This window comes from Rhinatrema bivittatum, chromosome 1, assembly GCF_901001135.1.
Source record: "Rhinatrema bivittatum chromosome 1, aRhiBiv1.1, whole genome shotgun sequence".
Taxonomy (NCBI): Eukaryota; Metazoa; Chordata; class Amphibia; order Gymnophiona; family Rhinatrematidae; genus Rhinatrema; species Rhinatrema bivittatum.
This window is the reverse complement of record NC_042615.1, coordinates 126,173,365-126,187,789: the sequence shown is the minus strand read 5'-3', so window position 1 is coordinate 126,187,789 and position 14,425 is coordinate 126,173,365. Positions and strand designations below refer to the sequence as shown.

The 14,425-nt window shown below is 42.1% G+C and overlaps 1 protein-coding gene across 1 annotated transcript in view; it reads right to left on the bottom strand.

Moving 5' to 3' along the window:
* Positions 1 to 14,004, bottom strand: part of FGL1 (fibrinogen like 1) — a 120,846-nt gene extending 106,842 nt beyond the window's left edge. The window contains exon 1 of the mRNA XM_029587035.1: positions 13,877 to 14,004. The gene's annotated coding sequence lies outside the window, so the exon portion shown is untranslated. The remainder of the gene's footprint in view (positions 1 to 13,876) is intronic.
* Between the last annotated feature and the right edge of the window lie 421 nt (positions 14,005 to 14,425).

The following is a 14,425-nucleotide window of genomic DNA, read 5'->3' as shown; positions in this document are numbered from 1 at the left end:
GGGCCACTGCCCACCCAGGCCCACCCGTAGCTACGCCACTGATATCAACTATGAGGCCCAGATTTTTTTCCTGGGTAGTAACTTCTAATATGGAACCTAACATTGTGGAACTATACCATGGATTACTTTTCCCTATATACATCACCTTAAACTTGTCCACATTATAGTTCCTCTGCCATATGGACAATCAATTTTCCAGTCTTGCAAGTTCCTCCTTCATTTTTTCACAATCCGCTTGTGATATAACTATTCTGCAAATGTGATCACCTCACTCATTGTCCCCCTTTCCATGTCATTTATAAATATATTAAAAAGCACCAGCCAAGTACAGATCCCTGATGCACTCCACTTTTTATCTTTTTCTGCTAAGAAAATAGAATGTTCAATCCTATTCCCTGTTACCTGTCTTTTTAGCAGTTCGCAGTCCACAAAAGGACATCACCTCATACCCCGTAAAAGCATAAAAACATAAGATATACCATATTGGGTCGGACCAAGGGTCCATCAAGCCCTGTCTCCAACAGTGATCAATCCTAGTCACAAGTACCTGGCAAGTACCCAAACATTAAATAAATCCCATGCTACTAATGCTAGCAACAAGCAGTGCATTTTCCTTATTGATTAATAGCAGTTTATGGACTTCTCCTCCAGGAAGGTATCCAAACCTCTTTTAAACCCAGTTACATGTATCTGCCAGTCTCGCAAGGTCATCCTGCAATTTATTACTATCCACTTGTGATTTAACTGCTCTGAATAATTTTGTGTCATCTGCAAATTTGATCACCTCACTCATCATACCTCTTTCCAGATCATGTATAAATACGTAAAAAAGCACCAGCCCAAGTACAGATCCATGACTGATATGTGTGCCTGAGCTTGAGGCCAACAAGGAGACGGCAACTGACCCAGAATCCTCTGATATCTTAGCCTTTCTGGCTATGTGAACTTCAAATGTCCTACCGAGCCTGACCTGCAGGAATTCCAAGGACATCTGGACAGCAGTTGAAGCTGGCCACACTTTGTGATGCCTAATTATAGGGTCACAAAAGCAGAAGGAAACTTGGAACTTCAGGCTAGACTGCACTACAGGGGCATCTGTAAACACAGCCTAAGATGTGATAATTGCCCTGACCAACAAGATTCTAACAGAACAAAGGACTATCTACAGAGTGATGGTAATTGGGCCCCACCTTGGAGAAATAATCAGGATAGTTTAGGGATAATCTATCATGCTGTTGACATGACAATCAATGTAAATGATTCTCTGGGTAGTCACGCACTTTTAGAATTTCTAACCTAGTACTATATTGTATTTTACCTATAAAAGAAGGATCAGTTCATGTATACAATGAGATGCTGGTGGTCAGTTTGTCAGAGAAAGAGCATCCAGCATCTCCTAAGAATACTTATATTGATCAATAAAAAATTATGCTTTCTACAAAATCTAAGTGTTGTTGTATCCCTGAGTAAGCGTCATAATGCATATTTTGGCGCTTAACATGTCACACTTCACTTTTTACCTTTTTCCACTGTGAAAGCTGACCATTTAATCCTACTCTCTTTTTCCTTTTAACCAGTTTGCAATCTACAAAAGATGATCTCCTCCTATCCCATACATTTTTAATTTTCTTAAAATCCTCTCATGAGGGAGTTTGTCAAACACCTTCTGAAAATCCAAAAAAACCACATCTATCGTTTCACTTTTATCCACATACTTGTTCACCCCTTCAGAAAAATGCAGCAGATTTGTGAGGAAAGATTTCCCTTGGGTAAATAAATCCATGCTGGCTGTGTCCCATTAAATTATGTTTATCTGTATCTTCTGTGATGTTATTCTTTATAATAGATTCCATGATTTTTCCAGGCACTGAAGTTTCTCAAAACATCTTTGGAGTCCTTTGTAAATATTGGGGTTACATTGTCCCCGCATCCAGTCATTAATTCAAATTTAATCATGTCTTGATTATTATTGCAAGTGGCCCCACCACCATTCCCTCTCTCACCAAATCCTGCGCTCCACTAAAATAGCTCCCTCTCTATTCAGTTCCTGAACTAATTGCTCCATAAAGCTCCCATTTACTCCATCCAGGAACTTTATCTCTCTAGCATATCCTGATGTTACATTTACCCAGTCAATATTGGGATAATTGAAATCTCACATTATTACTGTACTACCAATTTGGTTAGCTTCCCTAATCTCTCTTAGCATTTCATGGACCCTCTTATCATTTTGGCCAGGTGGTCAGTAGTATACCCCTATCACTATACTCTTGCCCAACACATATTTTATATAATTTTTAAATTATGTAGTTTTTTACATAAAATGCTGTTGGGTTTTTTTTAAAAACTAAATAAACTGTTAAATTATAAATAGGGTCCTTTATTTTCAATGTAAAATGATATTCATCCATAAGCTCCTAGATTTTTCCAACAGTAAAAATTGGTTTAATTGATTTTTCACCCTAATTTTAAGAGCAATTCCAGAGCTGCAGATGTAGTGCTTCAAGGCCTCTCGTCACTTCTGGAAACAAATGCGTGCCAGTCTGTGCTGCGTTTCATGTCCCACCTCCCACCAGTGAACGTGCTTGCCTTGCAGTGCCATCAGTGTGCCCCCCCCCCCTAAGCAGCCAAAGTGTCTGCTGTTGGTGCGACCAATGCAGTTTTTGAAGTGGACCCCTCCCACTGGAAGCACTGCCTAGCAGACTCCCTGATCTCACATGAAAGCAGAAGAGCAGTGCTGCAGAGCGCAGGAGCCACAGCAAGAAAACTGCTGAAGAAGGGAGAAGGAGCCTGGAGCCACCATGGGTAAGGATAAATGCTGTTCCAACCCCTTATCATTTTGGTCGCCCTTCTCTGTACCTTCTCCATCGCAATTATACCTTTTTTGAGATGCGGCGACCAGAATTATACACAGTATTCAAGGTGAGGTCTGACCATGGAGCGATACAGAGGCATTATGACATTTTCTGTTTTATTCACCATTCCCTTTCTAATAAGTCCCAACATACTGTTTGCTTTTTTGACTGCCGCAGCACACTGAACCGATGATTTCAATGTGTTATCCACTATGACGCCTAGATCTCTTTCTTGGGCGGTAGCTCCTAAAATGGAACCTGACATTGTGTAACTATAGCATGGGTTATTTTTCCCTATATGCATCACCTTGCACTTACCTGCATTAAATTTCATCTGCCGTTTGGATGCCCAATTTTCCAGTCTCAGAAGGTCTTCCTGCAATTTATCACAATCTGCTTGTGATTTAACTACTCTGAACAATTTTGTATCATCTGCAAATTTGATTACCTCACTCGTCATATTTCTTTCCAGATCATTTATAAATATATTGAAGAGTATGGGTCCCAATACAGATCCCTGAGGCACTCCACTGCCCACTCCCTTCCACTGAGAAAATTGTCCATTTAATCCTACTCTCTATTTCCTGTCTTTTAGCCAGTATGTAATCCATGTCAGGGGCAAAAGGAACTCCATCTTGAGGGAGCAAATCCAATACTCTGGAGAGAGCAAGCTGAAGAAGAATGCCCTCCTTGTCCTTAGTTACCAGGGAGGCACAGAAAGTCTTCACCAATTCTGCCACTTGGTCTAAGGGCTGTCGTGCCCTCTGGCCAGGCATTGGGATGGAACATACTCTTCAGAAACCAAGATGGAATTCTCTTGAAGGACCTCTACTTTTTAATATTTGCCTTGGGGAAAATTAGAGATTAAAGGTACCATCGAGAAGATGGGATCTGGTTTCTAGACAAAGGCCTTGCTCATGAAGTCTGGATGGAGACACAGCCCTTTGAAATAGGAGGAGGTAAGTAGAACATATCTCTCTCCACACCTCCAATCCACCCTGAATGTGTCAAAGAGACTGGAAATTTGAGGAATATTTGTGCCAGTAGCATTATGGCCAGGTTGGTTGACTGGCCAATCCATGTTTCAGGGCTCAAGGTGTTGAAAGAGAAAAATCATCATCGGTATCAAAACGTGATGCATCGTTGAGTTGAGCTCCTGCTCAGCTCAGCACCCAGGGAGCCAGATGAGACTGTGCTCTAGAAGGAGGAATGACTGCGGCTCTTTAGAGACTTACACAGCTCATCCATTTTCTAGGCTCTGGATTTCTGAGAGTGCGGAGACATCTGTCTGCAGTGACCATCAGTAACAAATGTGGTAGCTATTACTAATGGTCATCTTCTAACCACATACACAATTCTTAAAGCCACTGATAGTGGGTTTCTCAGAGCCAAACCAATCAGTGAAGAACTTGTTTTCTCTTTTTTTTTTTGTTAAATAGCACTGAAAAGTGCTGTTTGGGAGACTGCCAAGGCAGCAAAGCAACACAGTAATATGAAAAAAAGTTATAAAACTGAAAAACTGCTAAGAGATATCACTAAAGAAAAAACATAGAGATAGTGTACATTTCCATGCTGGAGTGTGAATGAAAAAAAACTGCAGGGCTCATGAGGCAACTCCCACACATGCTCAGTACAGAAAAAGCTTTATGAGCTAAGAGAGAAGGGTCCGTTCGGCACCGTCGGATAAAATCACCCTCATGGCATGGTTAATTCAATCTTGTTTATCGATGGAGCAAAATATTTTTGTGTGAGAAAAGGCCAGAGTCCAGACTGCTGATACCACAGAGGGCTACATTTTATTGAGTGGTAACTGAAAAATACTTCCTTAAATATGTTTTTAATCTGCTACCTGTTAGTTTTAGCATCCCCTAATTCTAGTTATACTTCATAGTGTAAATAAGAACATGTGTGTACTTTATAACTAGATGGCCCATTGGAGATTATCCTAAAGTATGTTGTTAAAATGCCAAGTTTGGAGGCGCAGCAAGCAACTTGGAGGATAGAACCAGATTTCAAAATTCTCTTGACATTTTAGAGAAATTGTCAGAAACATATACAATGAAATACAAATCAAGCACCATACTTTGAAGAAAAAAAATGGCTATACATATATAAAATAGGGAATGAATGACAAGCTAGTAGTATTGCAGAAAAGGATCTGCAATTATAGTAGGCGATAAACTGAATGGATAAACAATTTAATATGGCCATAAAAATAATTAGCACTACACTGGGTTATATTATCAAAAATATTGTATGTAAGACATGAAGTAATTCTTCTACTCTGTACAATTTCAGTGAGGCCATTGTTGGAGTACTGTGTCCAGTGATGGGCCACAGACTTCAAGAAGAAAGTGCACCAATTGAAGAAAGTTCAAAAGAGAGAAAAAAAAATTATTAGAAGTTTCCAGATAATATGAACTACGGTATGAGAACATTTAGAACCATAAGTGCAGTTTGCCTGCTTAGTCTGAGGAAGCAAGGGGTATGGTGGTCAGATTGGTGGGGCAATGAGTGAACTTTCTCATTCACCCCTAACTGATTAGCATTGATTAATGGGGGAGAGGCACAGTCATAGCAAGCATAAGGCAATTAGGACCTATGCCATTGGCGCCACTACCTAAAGGGTGTAGTGGGGTTATGCCGCTGGCCTACCACAGAAGCAATTTTCCATGTTGAAGCCAGCAGTGCTAGATGTCTGCAAACTTATGGTCCCCCAGGGCGCAGCATGGGCGGAATTTGAGGGACAGTAGAAGGTGTCATGGCCTGAGAATGTTGGGGGATAGGGGGCCCATATCCAAAATTCCATTTCTGCATAGCATAAGTATCCTATCTTTGGCCTCTCTCCCTCCGTGGCCTGGTATCAGCAGCGTCAGTCAGTGCTACCAAGTCTGTTGCCGGTGCCTCTCTTCTTCCACCCCCATGGTTCAATAAGCTTTTTGAACCACACTGTAGTGCAGAGCACCATGTGGTTCTTTGAAATGCATGAGTGGAAGAAGAGAGGCTATGGCAGCAGGATTAGTAGCACTGATAGACACCATTAAGTCACCATTAAGTCACCATTAAGCACCAGTGGAGCTAAGAGGGATAGAAAAAGAGACGTTAGGCTGAAGCTGGATGGAGGCTAGGGAGACTCGCCAGGATTTGGTTAGGGGAGAGAGCAGAGATCTGTGGATTGGGTAGACTGGGGACTTAGAAATAGGAAGGAAGAGTAGGAGCTCTTGGGGAAGAATGGGGTCTTGGGTAGGAGAATGGGGGAAGGGAGAGTGGGCACTCTGGAATTGGGAGAGAATGGGAACTTGTGGACTGAGTGGGAAAATGGGAGTTCTGAGATTGGAGGATAGTGGGAAATTGGGCGAGTGGATGGGAGAAAGGAGAGTGGGGGCTCTGAGACTGGAAGACAGCGTGGATTTGGGAATTGATTGGTTCTGCAAGGTTCCTGCCTTCCTGATTACTCAAAGGTACGGAGCAGGGCTGAAAGGCACTCAGATGTGACCTAGGACAGGCTGGAGACAGTCAGAAATCTGGCAGGTTGCACACAGGAACACTAACAGGCTTAAATAACAAGCTGCAGTGCTGGACAAGAAGTAGAATCAGAAACAGATTAAACAAAAGTAGGCTCAACTTGGAAGCTGGTTTTACAGACCAGAAACTGAGTCAGAAACAGATTCACAATGAAGAAGGCTTGAATAAAAAACTGGAATTACAGACTGGAAGCTGGAATCCAGAGAAAGTTGCAGTTCCAAAAGTAGTAGGCTCTGTAGCAAGAGGCAGGTCAGCCTTTGGATTGCTGCAAACAGCTTCCTGCTTCCCAGTAACCCCTTCTAACTGAGTTCTAGTCAATCCCGATTGCCCAGTACTGTGGCCTCCAGGGGTCTCTGAGCAGGACTTCTCTTCTACTGCTTCTACTTGCTTCAGGTGCCTGGCTGGTGTAGAGGCTGACTCCAGTCCTGAACTTTGAAGCTGACACTATTTCAAACCCCTATTGGGGTCTTGCCCTGACAGGGTGGGAGAGTAGGAGCTCTGAGATTGGGTGAAAAGTGAGACCTAGAGATTATGGAGAGCGGAGATAAGAGAACTGAATAGGGGAAGAGGGACAGCAGGGACTTGGGGATTGAATAGGGATTGGGGAAATTGAGATCACTGATTAGGTGAGGGTATGTGTGTGGTTTGTGTTAGTTGGACTGGGAGGGGTTGAGTGGAAGTTTGAGAAGGGGCAGTAGATATGAAATAGGTGTAAAAGAAGAGGTCCTGAAGGGTAGGGAGGAGTCAAGAGGTTATTTAAAGAACTTGGAAGACCGGGGAGGTGATGAGGCAGTGGAAAGGGATGGGGATATGAGGATCCATGCATACTGTTTCCCTCCACCAGCAGGGGCCACGTTATCTGCTGCTCAGTCCTCCAAACCCTATGGCATAGAGGTCCTCTTAGTAACCATGTTCCTGTACTGCCTCAGCTTAAAAGCCTGCCTCTCTGTAAGTACTGTGCCTCAGCTTGGAGTCAACCCTGAACCTTGTTGTGGTCTCCATTACTCCTAGTACTTGTTCTATCCTTGTGAGTGGCCTTCTTGCATTTAGTCTGGTCCTGTTCTTATTTGTTTGCCTTGTTTTTTCTGTTTGTCTGCCTGTCCTGTGTCTTGTGATGCACTCTCTATTTTGCATTTGTTTTGTGAATACTCTTTTGTTTCTCTGTTCCTGTAATCCTTTTGAACCTGCTCCTGAGTGGCTCCTCCTGTTAAGTCCTGCTGGCCACCAGAACCTGAGGGCTCAACCTGAGGGGGAGGTGGCCCGTCCAGGCAAAAAATCCTGGTGCCAGGTCAGTCCCGCTCCTGCTCTGGGGGTTATAACCACTGGAAGTTCGTGCCCCGACAGGGAGGGGGCTGGAGAAGGAGATGCTCAGTAAAGGGGGCAAAAGAGTCCAAATGGAACTGGGAAGGTAGTGAAAGGTGTTAATGGGAGACTGATAGGGGGTGAGAGATAGAAAAAAAAGGGGCTGGAGGCAGAGAAGGGATGAATGACAGGGAAGGAGCTGGGGCTGGTGGAGGGGATGAGAAGCTGAGAAAACTAGATGAGGACTGGGGAAGGAGTACTAAGGACTGAAATGGAGTACTAGGGAGGGGTGAAATATGAGGGAAATAAGAGACTGGGAGGTTTGGAAAGGGTGTAGGAGTGGAGTGATATATTGGAAGGAAGGGTAAGTGATGGAGAAAGAAAACTCATAGGCAAGAGGTGGAAAGAGGGAAATTGAGGACTGGAGGGTGAAAGGAGGAGAGGTGAAATCTGAGTAGATATAGAGAGGAAGAAAAGGGAAAAAAGAAAGGTCAATGTCAAAGACAGATGTACGGGTGTAACTTAAGAATACAAGAGGAAAGAGAAGAAATAGCAAATGGATAAGAAACCCTGGATAAAGAGTTAAAGCAGAGGAAGATGGAAAAGAGAGGCTGGGACAAAAGTGATTAGAAAAATAAAATGTCTGGACAACTAAGAGGTAGATTTTAAAAGTGTTGCTCACACGAAAATGGCCACATATGTGGACTGTGTGTGAGCAATGTGAATTTTAAGAAGCTGGGAAAGATGTGCATGGGGCCAAGACTAATGCACATAACCATGAATTTGCAAAGGCAATGTGTGCATGTTACCTACTACAGGTCATCATGAGGCAGAAGAGTTGAAAGAGAAAAAGAAAGAGAGAAAGAGAGAGAACCTCTGCAGAGGGTCAGTCTGACACTCTATATATGCGTACCCATGTAGAGGGGCACTATGAATCGGGGTGGGTTTTCGGGAGGTGGGTTAGGGTTGTGCGGGTGGTGTTACAGACACATTCAGAGGTATTCATTATAAAATTGACATCACTAAAAAATTTTAATCCTTATAAGCAATGAAAAGTCTAATAAGAGGAGTTGATTTGTAGACTACAGTCTCTGCTAGCTGCATTGTACAAATTAACTCCTTTTCATAGTTTATAAGGACTAAAATTTTTTAGTGATGTCAGTTTTACAGTGAATACCTCTGAATGTGTCTTTAACTCCACCTCGATTCAAATTAAGAACATAAGAACCTGCCATACTGGGTCAGACCAAGGGTCCATCAAGCCCAGCATCCTGTTTCCAACAATGGCCAATCCAGGCCATAAGAACCTGGCAAGTACCCAAAAACTAAGTCTATCCCATGTTACCATTGCTAATGGCAGTAGCTATTCTCTAAGTGAACTTAATAGCAGGTAATGGACTTCTCCTCCAAGAACTTATCCAATCCTTTTGTAAACACAGCTATACTAACTGCACTAACCACATCCACCAGCAACAAATTCCAGAGTTTAATTGTGCCTTGAGTGAAAAAGAACTTTCTCCGATTAGTTTAAATGTGCCACATGCTAATTTCATGGAGTGCCCCCTAGTCTTTCTATTATCTGAAAGAGTAAATAACTGATTCATATCTACCCATTCTAGACCTCTCATGATTTTAAACACCTCTATCATATCCTCCCTCAGCCGTCTCTTCTCCAAGCTGAAAAGTCCTAACCTCTTTAGTCTTTCCTCATAGGGGAGCTGTTCCAACCCCTTTATCATTTTGGTTGCCCTTCTCTGTACCTTATCCATCACAACTATATCTTTTTTGAGATGCGGCGACCAGAAATGTACACAGTATTCAAGGTGCGGTCTCACCATGGAGCGATACAGAGGCATTATGACATTTTCCGTTTTATTCACTATTCCCTTTCTAATAATTCTCAATTGCCCCTCTACAGTGTTACGTATATATAGAGTGTCAGATTGATCCTATACAAAGGTTCTCTCTCTCACTCTCTCTCTCTCTTTCTCATAAAGGCTGTTGGCATACACACACCATGAGTATTTTAAATGCTACACACACAGGGGCAGATTTTCAAAGGGGTACGCGCATAAGATATGCACGTAACCCCCCCGAAAACCTGCCCCAAACTCCCCCCGCGCGCGCTGAGCTTATCTTGCATTGGCTCGGTGGCGCACACAAGCCCAGGGACGCGCGTATGTCCCGGGGCTTCGAAGAAGGAGCTGGCCAGGGGAGTGGCTGGGGACGTGGCGGTGGGCCAGGGGTGTGTCCAGGGGTGTGTCCGGGGGCATGGTGGCGGTCCGTGGACAGGGCTGGAGGCGTGACAGCAGTCCGGGGGTGGAGCCCAGTGCTCCGGCACAGCGGCCTGTGCCGGGGCAGGGAGCCTGTGGCGCGCGAAATAAGGTAGGGGGGATTTAGTTAGGGCTGGGGGGGTGGGTTACATAGGGGAAGGGAAGGAAAGGTGGGGGGAACCAAAAAAAGGTTCCCTCCAAGGCCGCTCTGATTTCAGAGCGGCCTCGGAGGGAACGGAGGCAGGCTGCTTGGCTCGGCACACGCAGGTTGCACAATTGTGCGCCCCCCTGCGCGCGGCGACCCTGGATTTTATAACATGCGCGCGGCATGTTATAAAATCAGGCGTAGATTTGTTCGCGTCAGGTTGCGCGAACAAATCTGCGCCCTCGCGTAAATTTAAAGATTTGCCCCATACTTTATAAAATGAGGCCTATGTTTGCTCATGTTGCCATATGTGCATGTCTTTTAAAATTTACCAGTAAGACAGGAAAAAAAACATTTTATATTCAGTTTAGTGATTGGAATGTGTCAGCTTTGGGAATATGCATTTCTGATATTTTCCTCAACACAAGAGGAAATGTATTTCTGTTTTTATTTCTCCCGTATTGCAATGTGTGCAGAGTCTAGCTTCTTATGATTTCCTGTTCAAATTTTTCTGCATATTTCTAATTTGTGTATTTTTATTCTGTATTTGGTGAGGATCTGTCAATTCAGCTTGTGTAGAGATGAAGGATTTTGCTAATATTTAGATTTTCTGTTGGAATCTGTCACAGTACAACCTGTTTTGTTTTCTCAGTAGGAGGTGTATTGTTGATATAGGGCCCATTATTATTTACAGTGCTATCTTTTCATAGGAATGGTTGTTGCTTTTGGATCCTGGTGTTTCTAGTATGGCAGATTTGTTAGATAAGTTCGGAGTGAATTTTTGGCAGGATTTTGTGGTGCATTACAATGTGCCTGATAGTGGAGGAAGTTTTCTTTGCTTTTAATGAGTTCTGTAGTCTGATTGGTTTAATATAATCAAAAGCACACACTCCTTTTGCAAATCCTTCTATTCAACACAGTGGAGATTATTAATTACTTGAGCAGAGGTTAAGGATTTCATCAATACAAACCTAAGGTCACACAGGTGTCTACTTATTGAGTAGAAATAATGAGGCCCATCAAAAGGATTTAGCTGGATAACTCAGAAGTTATCACAGGAGGGGCCCTGTATCATGGGGAGTGATCTGTGATAATTTGCTCCTCCCTGAAAAATATTGTGGCAATATCAGTGTAGATTTGATCTGTATCAAGAAAGTCGGTATATAAAAACCTTAAATAAATAAATAAATAAATAAATAAATAAATAAATAAATATTTTTTTGTCAAACGTGATGGCAGCCCCCAATGCATAGGGCTGCCATAGTTTCTGTACAACAATGAGCCCCCCTTCCATGTAAATAATAGACTTGTAGTGGCCCCTCTTACCCCCCAAACCCCCATCCCCAATTCTTCAAAAATTACATTGGTGGCCCCTCATCTTCGACCCTCCCCCACCCCATTACCTTAAAAACCTCATTGGTGTTCAGATAGCAGGCCCAGGGGGACCACTACCGGCCTATTATTTACATGGATAGAGGGGGGCCAAGAGGAAAAGGGCTCACTATTGGGGGGGGGGGGGGTACTCAATGTGGAGGAGGCCAAGGGAGTGGCTGTCGTCACGTGGCAAATTTCATCTATTTTTTTTAAACTTTTTTTTGCAGGGCCGCCTCAAATAATGCCCCGGCTTGGGGGTGGGGTCTATTAAGACCTCCCAGTGACTTTATTTTGCTTTTTAGGGGGGAGCTGAGTTGAGTTGCAGGGTCCTTTAATTCTGCCGCAGGAGCATCAGGATCCACGTTAGGGTTTTAATGCTCCTGCGGTAGAATAAAGTTTCTGGAAAAGGTGTAGATAAATTAATATGGCTGAAAATTCTCCAAGTCAGCCTCGTTATTTTATTTAGATAGGATTAGGTATGCATATCTATTTTGCATGGATTAGTAAAAGTCATGCATACAAATGTCATGCAAACAGCTCATTATTATCGGGGTGGATTTCTGGACGAAACATCGCGTGATATCATGAATATCATACAATATCGCCACGATAGGACCATATCGCATGATATATGGCATTTATTGCGTGATATACACTGTTTAACTTGCGTTTTAGCCATACTCCCAGTAAAATTTCTGTTCAAAAAGAACACAACCTCTTATTAGTGCAAAATTAAGCATGACAGCTTTCTGCAAGTTTTAATGCAAAATTATTATTTGCTGATTTTAACAGAGGGGAAATAATAAAGTAATATGACATGTGCAAAAATCTGGACACCCTAGCAACTGATTCGTTACTCCTTTTTTTTTTTAAAGTTATTTATAAGGCCCAAAAAGTTGATTTGACTTGTTAAGCCTTCAGTTAGTCAGGTGAAGACAATTCCACAGCTGAACAAATACTCTGACCCTTCTAATCTCTCAGGATTAAATGAAGTAATCAAGTGATATTCTATCATCTAGTCTTCTAGACATATGAATTATTGTCTATTTCCCTAATGAGCCATTCTTGCTGTAACTAAACAACTCTGAAAGTTCAGGTTGTAGTGATCCTGTTAGATGATAGTTGTATTCGCAGTTTCATTATATTATCAATAAGTCATTGACAAAATTAGGTTGGCTATCAAATGTGGGCTCCAATAATGTGACTATAAGAGGCAACTAGTCTGTGGATGCTCTACATTTAAATGGTGCTCTATTTTCCCTTATTACAGAAAAAAAACTTTGAAGATGAATACAAATTACCCTTGAGGCAGTGGACATGAAACATGAATCCATTCCTGGACTCAGTAAATTACAGCTAAGTGTGATTTTTATTGTGCAATAAAAAATTTAAAAAATCTACAAATGAACTTCATGGACCTATGATTAGAAAGTGATGACTAGGTACTTAAGCAATATTCTGGTCTTATATTTGATGGTCCTTTTCTAATCGAAATATACTGCTATTTGTGCTGACTTGTGCAAAAACAAATGTAGGTGGTATTACATTTGTGAAGTTTAACCTTGTACCATGTAGATGCTGTGTCAGCTCTATTCACTTAAAGACACCCTGAAACACATGATCTGACCAACATTGTAAAGTGCGTAAAAAATGGTTCGCCAAGAACCTGATCTGTTCAGTTTAAAAGTGGTTCTTGTTCACTTTATGCTAACTCGAGAGTTCACAAACTCAACTCCTAGTCACAAATGATTTTAAAACCTAGGTCCATTATGGGTATTTGCCAAGCATTTGCCAGTAAATTAGGGCTGGACAAATTGAGAGGAATATTTACCCTGATGTAAAAGTCAACAACAGAAAGACATCAAAATCTAGTATAGATTTAGGGAATTGACAATATGCACCCATTGGGGTGGGGGGAGAATTTCTCTCTTTTCTTACACTCTCATTCATCTTCAGTTTCCAGAGGGATAGCTGTGTTAGTCTGAAGTAGCAAAAGTGGCACCTTATAGATTAACAGATTTATTAAGGCATAAGCTTTTGAGACCCAGAGTGCACTTCACTGGATGCATCTGAAGTGGACATTTGATCCAAAAGGTTTATAATGCTCATAGAAATCTACATGTTATTATTTTAATACAGATAAATAAGTGCAGTGTCCCAGTTAAGGTTCAGAAATAATCATTCAGTCTTATTATATGGAAATGTATTTATCTTGTATCCAGAAGTCTCAAACCTCCTGAATATATTTATGGAATAACAATACTCTGCCAGCTTTTCCTAGACCGCTGCTTTCCATCTCTTATGCCATATCAGCATTTCATGTTTGCAAGCATACCATGGAGTTCACATGCCCAGGTCTTACCCTGGGCATGTGTCAAAGCACTTAAAGTCATTGCACTTACCCTTCGGTCAGAATCAAACGTCGTTCAAATCCTTGTGCTCTGATACAAAAAAATTCCACGGTTCTTCCCAGTGCGAGGTGGCCTCTGTTGTAGGGTTTTGTAGTGCTGGGGGTTAGGGCTGTCTGTCATGAGTCAGACGGTAGGAATGCTTTGGATGAACTGCATGCAGCTATCAACGCTGCAACTAAATTGTAACACAAGGAGATACAAATGATGGAAAATAAAAAGGAAGGAATATGCAAAACACATTTTCATCTTATTGAGGTCAATATTCAAAAGCCATTTAGACGTATAACTCACAAGTTATCCATCTAAATGGCAAATGTGGCACATTCAGCCCCTTATCCAGCTAAATTATAGCTGGATAACTACTTATCTGACTATAATTTAGCTGGATACAAAAGAGGAGTTTCAAAGAGAGGCTGAGATATCCGGCCAACCTAGCCAAATATTGGGTATATCCAGCTAGGTTAGCCAGATAACGTTACACATAACTGACTATATTCAAAAGAATATATACTGCCTCCCGCTCCTCAGAACAGTGGCATC